The 8,784-nt window shown below is 39.5% G+C and overlaps 1 pseudogene; it reads right to left on the bottom strand.

The window, feature by feature from the left end:
- Positions 1-7,230: 7,230 nt before the first annotated feature.
- Positions 7,231-7,349, bottom strand: LOC112470838 (annotated as a pseudogene).
- Between the last annotated feature and the right edge of the window lie 1,435 nt (positions 7,350-8,784).

The following is an 8,784-nucleotide window of genomic DNA, read 5'->3' as shown; positions in this document are numbered from 1 at the left end:
GAGTGATTTTATAAGGCAAGACACCCATTTTTCCAGAAATTTCCCATGGAAAAAAAAAATGTGCACCTGAACAAAAGCAAGTCTCTGTTCACCAGCAGATGACTTTAGCCAGCACTTTTATAGTGACACTTTGGGCTTATAAAAAAAGTTCCTAATAGACTTTCAGATTCCAATCTTCTGGGAAATAGAGAGTTTACTACAACAATAAAAGGCCTGTCTCAAAGAGAAATCTTGATTCTTCATTTGAACATCTGTAGAACCCCATAAAATAATTTGAATTGGGATGAAAGCGAAGAGAGAACAGCAAACCTTCCCAAGGAATGGGCCTGAAATGCAGCTTCCATGTAATTTACTCCAAGGATAGTTAAGCAGAAATTGGGTGGAGAACTGCTCATGTTTCTCCCTTTCTCTCCCTCGGCTAGGCTGGAAGTCCTTTGGGAATTCTATATTCTTCTTTACAATGCACTGACCACAGCCTTGTGCCCAATGTCCTCCTCAAACTTGAAAATGAATTACAGTCATGTGCTGCATAACGATGTTTATCAAGACAGACCGCAAATACAATGGTGGTCCATAAGATTATAATGGAGCCGAAACATTCCTATCACCTGGTGCTGTCGCAGGCATCCTGATGTTGCATAGCACAACACATCACACAAATCCTTACCATTGTGTTACAATTGCCTACGGTATTCGGCATAGTAACACGCTGGACCAACAGGTTTGTAGCCTAAGAGCTGTAGGGGCACAGAATTTGTCACCCCAAATTATGGCTCTTTGGCTTAAGGATTATTTTAGGCTAGTTAATTTTAAGGAGCAGCAGACACAGGAAAAGCTCTGAAAACCAAGTAGAAATGACCTCCTGTGAGAGACGTTTACATTTGCAAGGGTAACCTCCATTTGTAAGAGTGTCTCCTTCACTGTACCAGGAAGAAGGGAATGATCTCACCTCTAGAAACTCTTCTCAACATGAAAGACAAAGACTTAAATCTGCATAACAACCGTACCCTTGTTTACTGTGCTTTTCCTAGGAACTTCCCTTAACTGACTCCCCACCCCCACCCAATATCTTCTTCGTCTTTAGCTGAAGATGTTATTTAATGTGATGGCTTGGGCCATTTGGAAGAGTTACTCAGTTTTCCTGGGTTTCTCTAATGTATACAGAAGGTATATATTATCAAACTTTTGTTCATTTTTCTTCTGTTAATCTGTCTTTTATTACAAGGTTGTTTCAGCCAAGAACCCAGACTAATAGAGGAAAAGCAGTAGGCTAAACCATATAGCCTAGGTGTGTAATAGGCTTATATCATCCAAGTTGGCCTAAATTCATTCTATGATATTCACACAATTACAAAATCATCTAATGATGCCTTTCTCAGAACATATCCCTGTCATTAGGTGGCAGGCACATGACTGTACTTTAATTAACCATCAAAGTCAACAACTAACTGAACCCAATATTGCTGAAGGGAAGTTGGGATTCTATGCCTAGTTCCTCCACCAGCTGTGCAAATCCATGCAGATACTCAGCCGCTGAGCCTGAGTTTCTTCATTTGACAAATGAGGGCTAAAAATCCCCATCTCATTGGCTGGTATATTAATTTTCTATGGCTGTAGTTACAAAGTACCACAAACTGGGTAGTTTAAAATAACAGAGACTTTTTCTCTCATAGTTCTGGAGGATGGAAGACTAGAATCAAGGTATTAACAGGACTATGTTCCATCTGAAGCCTCTAGGGAAGAACACATCCTTGCCTCATTCAGCTTCTGGTGGCCCTCGTTGTTCCTGGCTTGTGGCAGAGTAACTCCAATCTCTGCTGCATCTTCACATGTCCTTCTTCTGTCTCTGTGTTCTCTCCTTTTCTTCTAAGGACATCGGCCATTAAATTTAGAGCAAACCCTAATCCGAAATGATCTCATCTCACTCCTTAACTTATATATTATATCTGCGAAGACTCTATTTTCAAATTCTAAGGTTCCAGGTGGACATGAATGGTGAAGGGTGCACTATCAACCCATGATAGCTGGTTAGGGGGTTAAATGTGAAGAGCCCTGTACAATACTTATGTATTCTAGGTCTTTAATAAATACAGAGGTGGTTATTGGTTTTTTGTTTTGTTTTGTTTTGTTATTATTGTTGCTGCAGGAGTCATTGTCTTTTTTTTTTTTTTTTTCCCCAGGGAATAAAGAAAAGGTTTGATTTGAGAATGAAAAGGCAGGCCTGAGGAATAGGCTGTGGAGAAAAAGTAAGAGGTTCAGAAAAGGGAGGAGAAAGTGTAAGGTGACCATAGTCTGCTGGGCTCACTTGGTTCCTGTGCCCTCAGGGGTCAATGCCTGGGATAAGCTATCAGCGCTGGTCAGGAAAACTAGACACCTCAGCCTGGGCCATCTGGCCATCTCCCCAGTGTGGCTTTACTTCTCTGAGTGAAAAGAAACAGAAGAATCTGAGGAAAGAAATTTAGAGTGCCCACTTCTTCTTCTCCTTCTGGCATCGGTATTACAGGATTTTTCTTATGGAGTAGGAGAAGAATTGATTCTGGAAGCAACACTCCCAGAGTGCTGAGGCCTTCTCACTGAAAATTAAGCAAATCTCAGCGCTGAGTGTAAAGAGAAACTTATGATTTCAGAAGATTCCTGAACCTCGGAAAGGAACCAAGCATAACAAAAATGTGAAGCCAAAGGCCGCTGGAAAAGTTAAGCCCCTTCCCTCCAAGGCCAGGATGACAGGCATCCTGGAGGTTCTAAAATTTAGTCAACACAATTCTGAATACACCAGAATTTCATTCTGATGTGAATTGTACACTCCCAAGCATTATAGCTAATTGTTATAATATGTGTGACACATCTTTATGTCACCAGAAGAGAGAGAAGGGCAAGAGATGAGACATGACTAAAAGTATAAGTATAAAGACTCCCTTGAAGACGTAACTTTTTTCTCTCCAGAGACCACCTCAGTAGCCTCTCAGCCAGGTGTTCTTAACCCTTTTTTGTACCATGAATAAATTTTGACAGTCTGGTGACCTCCATGGGCCTCTTCTCAGAATAATGTTTTAAACCGAATAAAATAAAATACATAAGATGACAAAGCAAACTGATGATATTAAAATACCATCAACAGAAATGATAAATTCGTGCTATGGTCCCTATGTACTTCTTTATTAATGTATTAAATAACAAGATGCAGCAGCAGGTCCTCTAGCTACAGTAATTTTGAAGTTATGAGGGATGTAAGCGATATTTCAAGATCTCTGCAGCAACTGTAGTGAGATCTGCAAATAAATAGCTTTGATTTCTTGCTTACATTCATAATAAAAGACAATGCTAAATTTCAGATGGTAGTGAAAATAAAGTTTTTCCCCCATCGAAGTTCATAGAATTCTGTCTGTGGAGTTTAGTGGCCCCCAAGTTTAGAACCCCTGTTCTAAGTAAACTTTTCAAAGGTACCTAATTTTGAGGGGAGCTCTGAGGGCTAGCCTGAGCACCAAGTCAGTTATGTTAGCAAAGGAGGCCCCCTGCTGGCCAAAAGACTAATGTTCTTCTTCAACCAAAACCTCATTTAATTGCCCATGTTAAAAAACAACAGGTCAGGCAATTAATTTACTGACACACATCAAGAAATGGAGCGGGAAGGCTGCTTGTCAGCAGGCCCCAGAGTATCTAATCAGTCCAGATTTAAAAGCCAAATTTGGTCTAATGGGAAAGTGCTGAAAGTTTGTGCTATTGGTCATTAGCTGAAGAGGATAAGATGCCAGCCTGACAGGCTGTTTCTAAGGGGGCTGAAGCCTCTACTTCCCCTACTCCTGGTCGACAAAAACAAAAACTGCACAGATTGCTTAACGGTTAGATTCTCTCATGGGCTTCTCTGACCAAAGTTTTTAGGACCTGCTTTCAGTGCTTGGAGCCTGGAGCCACAGAAAAAGGAAGGAGAGGAGAAACGAATTCAGGACTTACTATGAGCTGAAAACCAGGCTAAGCATTTTCACATATGCTATTGAAATTAATTCCTAAAGCAACCCTGCATGCAAATTATTATTATTATTAATTATTATTTACGAGACAACTGAGGCTTGGAGTAGAAAGTTATCACTTCCCCCTGGTCACTCTGAATGAATGACTAGGGACTGGGAGAATGGGGAGCCCATCTGATGCCCGGTCTCTGCCAGCAGAGTCAGGACAACGAGATTTGCACAGCAGCCCTGAAGCCTGTTGTCCAATTTGATTCCTGGGGCTTACCACTTATTGATAGTGTGAATTTAGACAAGTTTATCAATTTAGACAAGTTTTCTTGTCTGTAAAATGAAGATAACTGGTACCTATTATAAGGATCGTTGTAAAGATTAAATGTAAAACCCATAGAACAATGCCCAATACCTACAGGCATGCAGATAAATGAAAGTCATTATTACTTTCAGATGATATTTTTTCCTGAATTACCAAAGCGGCAACAAGGTAGCCAATAGCCTAAACCAGTACTCCCCAACTGCTGGTGATTTTTTTCCCTTAGGGGACATTTGGCAATGTCTAGAGACATTTTTATCACAACCAGGAGGAATCTAATGGGTAGAGGCCAAAGATTTTGTTTAACATTCTACAGTGCACAGGATAGCTCTCCACAACAAAAAATTAGGTGGCCCCAAATGAGAAACTGTCCTAACTAAACACTAAACACCAGTGAGACAGAGAATATTTCGTCAGATATGATGATGTGCTAAACTGAAACTGCAAGTCTCCATCCTGATAGAGGGAAGCCAGACAATAAACAAATAAATACATACGAAGCTATTAGATGATAATAAATGCTGTGATAAAAATAAAACAGGGTGGCAGGTAGAAGGTGATGGGATCAGGCTGCTTCAGACTAGATGAAGAAAAAGTCTTCTTAGAGGAGCTGGCATTTAAACTGAAACCTGAATGATGAGAGGTGACCAGCCATTCAAGATCTGAGCAAAGAGCATAGCTGGCAAAGGTTAGTTCCTGAAAAGGTGCAAAAGTAGGGACAAAAGGTACGAGGAGACTGAGAAACAGAAGGAATGAGAGGTTAGAGAGTTGCGGCATGGAGGGAGATGGGAGCCAAATGTCTTCCTTTGAACAATGCTACTGCTTGGTTTACTCCCTAGGAAAAAAATGTTGTCTCAAAGTACTAGACGATGACTGAAATATGCGATTTGTTACGTGTTTCAACTTTTAAGTTGGTTTTAAAACTATTTCTTTTTCCTTTTTAAAAAGCAATAATAGGAAGTCTCTTTCCTAGAAATGAATTATTTAATGAAGTAAATTATTGGGTTTGTTTACTTCCGGTTTAAGATAAACCATATTGTGTCTTCCCGATCTGTAGCTATTCAAATGAGGTACCATAAGAAGGAAGTTAAAAGGAAGGGAGACTAGAACACAGTTCCATTTTACTCCATGAGAGCTTTTCAGCTGCTCTGAGTAGGATGCAATATTGCAATGCACATTTTGAGAATCAATAAAGCCAGAATAGGAGGCAGGGTGGAAGGCAGGCAGGGTGCTCTGTTAAACTCATACAGCTTTGCCCATAGATACTATGAGTTCACAATGTCAGAAGTTAAGGACAGGCTCATAAAAAGGAACAGATTATCTAATTCTTTCACGATACTTGTTGGATTTCTTTAAAAGTATCACAGGATACTTTTTGCCTACTTATCAGAAAACTGAGCCAGAGTTGTATTTTATTAAGCAAGTAAATGAAGTAAATTTTGATAGAATGTTCAATAGACTGGTTTACAGAGGGGTGGGCAGGCAGGAGGAAGTTTCTATTTTTGAAGATGGGATAAACTGTTTCCAGGGTCCTCCAGGCAGGAATGTGTGTGTGGTGTAAACAATAGGAAGTGAGCTCTCAGAGGTCTGGACATATTATTTGGAGCATCATTAAATAGCTCTGAAATCAAAAAGACTTTTCTGGGTTCTCTATTACATTTAGGTTTTAAAAATTAGCTGGGCAATGTTTAGGACTATTACCAGACCCCAGAGTCTCTAAAAGCTAAGCTCTCAGTTAACGAAGCCGGCAAAACAAACTTACCAGAGTCTGTACGGGTTCATGACTCAAGTAACACAATTAGGGCAAATTACTAGTTGCCTCCTCCTCTCCTTAGGACCCATAGTTATATTTGGGGCAATAAAATATTCTCAGCTAAAAGATTATATTTATATTTCGCTGGCCCACAAAAATTATGTGTGGTCATATGACTAATTCCTAGCCAACGAAGTTAAGTGAAAATGTTTTGTGAACTCTGGGAAAGCATCTTAAAAGACAGATGATGTATACTCTTTGCCCATTTTTTCCTTTCCTCCATTCTGCTGCCTGGAATATGGATATGGTAGCTGGAGCTCTATCAGCCATTTTGTACTATGAAGACAAGGGTCATAACTTAGAAAGAATCTGGATCTCCAAAGACTTTGTGGAGCTAGCGTACTAACACAAAGCCTCCTATATCTGGACTTTTGTTATGTGTGAGAGAAATCAACTACTTCTATATTATTTAATTCAGGATTTAAAAGTTTTTGTTTCATGCAGTCAGAACTAATCCTAAATGATACACCAATCATTTGTATACTCTATCCAAATAGTGAGATTAAATGACTAAGATTAAATGCTCTCATAGTCTTATTTTATCTAAGTTCTTTAGTTATTATCTTGAAATGATAAATAATTTATAGTAAGACTGACACTATAGGTCTTAGCTGACGAATTTTTATTTCATAGGTACCCCCTATGGCAGATCTCATAAAATGAAGAGAATGGAATTCAGTTGTTCTATGGCCTTTTTCATTTAAAACTGGTTTAAGACAACTGTAGTCATTGGTATACAGGAAGAGATGCCCTCATCTTCAAGCTCCTATAGCAGAGTAGTCAATAATTCTCAGCTAATAATAATATGTCACCAAAAGGCCTGGGAAATCTCTCTTTCCCCTGAGCCTCCTGATCTCTGATGGCAATAGTGTGCACTGTGTGGCTCTAAGATTGCCATTTCTAGGGTTTAAACAAGAGAAACCATTAACTGCTACCTGTGGTAATCATTGCTGCTCACAAAATGTTTCTCACTCTCTGTCTTCCAGCGACATGGTAGAATTATACTTCCTGGATCTATGTGGTTGAGTGGGGCTATGTTTGGGCCAGTGAATTATATCACTTCCTAGTTTAGCACGTAATTTCTTATGTGAGACCCTTCAGAGTTGTGTTTTATTTTTATTTATTATTATATTTTTAAACACCTACAGCACTTGGTCTTCCTAGGTGGTCTCCCATGCAAGTACTAACCAGGCCCAGTGATGCTTAGCTTCTGAGATTAGACAAGATCAGGCACGTTCAGGGTGGCATGGCCATAGACAGAGTTGTGTTCTTCACTTGCTGTAGTATCAGGTAGTGGCTGCTCATCGGCTGTGTCCAGGAGGGAGGGTGATGCCACCAAGCAGAGTCTCCAAGTGTCTCTTATTGGACATGCAGTGTGAACAAAAAATACACCTTCTTTTTTGCCTTAATCCACTGAGATTTGGAGATTTTTTTTGTTACTACAGCATAATCTACATTATATTGACTAGTATACCACACTATTCAGAAAAAGGTTCTGAGGATGAGGGTAATCGCAGAGGAACTGAATGGTATAATCTATGGTTCCAGCAACCAGAGAAGAGATGTGGGGAAAAGTTCCCTCCAATTTGACCCATGAGCTTAACCCTTTCAACATCAACAACTTTTGTTCATAAAACTTTTGTCGAGCAGTTTCCTTTATCTATCTACAAAAATCTGTTCGTAAGCAAAGTAATGTTCCTGTCACTTGGTGACTTCGGATCTACTCAAAATTACTGCTGATTCCAGTGGATTCCATACACAGTTAGCTCCACCGTGTGGTGTTTAGGATAAAAGACATTTATCATAGGACTATGTAAGCCAAGTCTCTATCCAATAATACCATATACCTCTTGAGAGGGGGACTATACCTGATTAAAGAAATAGCATTTAGCTTGCTAAGGCACAAATCAAAAGCAAGAGGGAAAATGTTCCTGTTATGTGAGTCAGGAAACTCAACAGTAGTGAGGTTCACTAGTTTATTTATTTATTCAACTAATATTTATTGAGCTCTACTATATACCAGATATTGTGCCTGAATCAAGATATAAAAGTTCCTGCCTTAGTTGTAATAATAATACTACAATATTAGATGTGATAAGTACTATAATCTAAAATAAATCTGGTTTAAGGCATAGAGCAGTGGTGGAGGAATATTTTACGTAAGGTTGACAGAAATAAGGCGGATAGTCCACATTTAGTATTCCCAACATTCCTTTAGATAAATGATCCAAATCTGAAATATTTATAAATATGAACATTCTCCAGCAGACATAAAATGTCAAAACACTTTGAGATGCCCAATTCTTGGTTTCTGAACGTCATCCCTTAGTTTGTACAGGCTACTATAACAAAAATACCATAGACTGGGGGGCTTAAACAATAAACACATTTCTCTCAGTTTTGGTGGCTGGGAAATCCAAGATCAAGGTGCTAGTGGATTTAGTGTGTGGTGAGGGCCCACTTCCTTGTTAGCCATCTTCTCACTTTGTTCTCACATGGCAGAACTGGGTTCTTTTTTATAAGGGCACTAATTCCACTCACAGGGCTCCGTCCTCATGACTTAATCTCTTCCAGAGGTCCCTTCTCTCATCACATTGAGGAGTGGGATTTCAACATATGAATTTCGGGGGGCTGGCTGGGGAGAACATTCAATGTATAGCAATTGCCCTGAGAAGAAATCATAACTCCTTGGA

This window comes from Pteropus alecto, unplaced genomic scaffold (genome assembly GCF_000325575.1).
Source record: "Pteropus alecto unplaced genomic scaffold, ASM32557v1 scaffold3, whole genome shotgun sequence".
Classification (NCBI taxonomy): domain Eukaryota; kingdom Metazoa; phylum Chordata; class Mammalia; order Chiroptera; family Pteropodidae; genus Pteropus; species Pteropus alecto.
The sequence above is the reverse complement of the archived record's forward strand: the minus strand, read 5'-3'. Positions and strand labels throughout refer to the sequence as shown.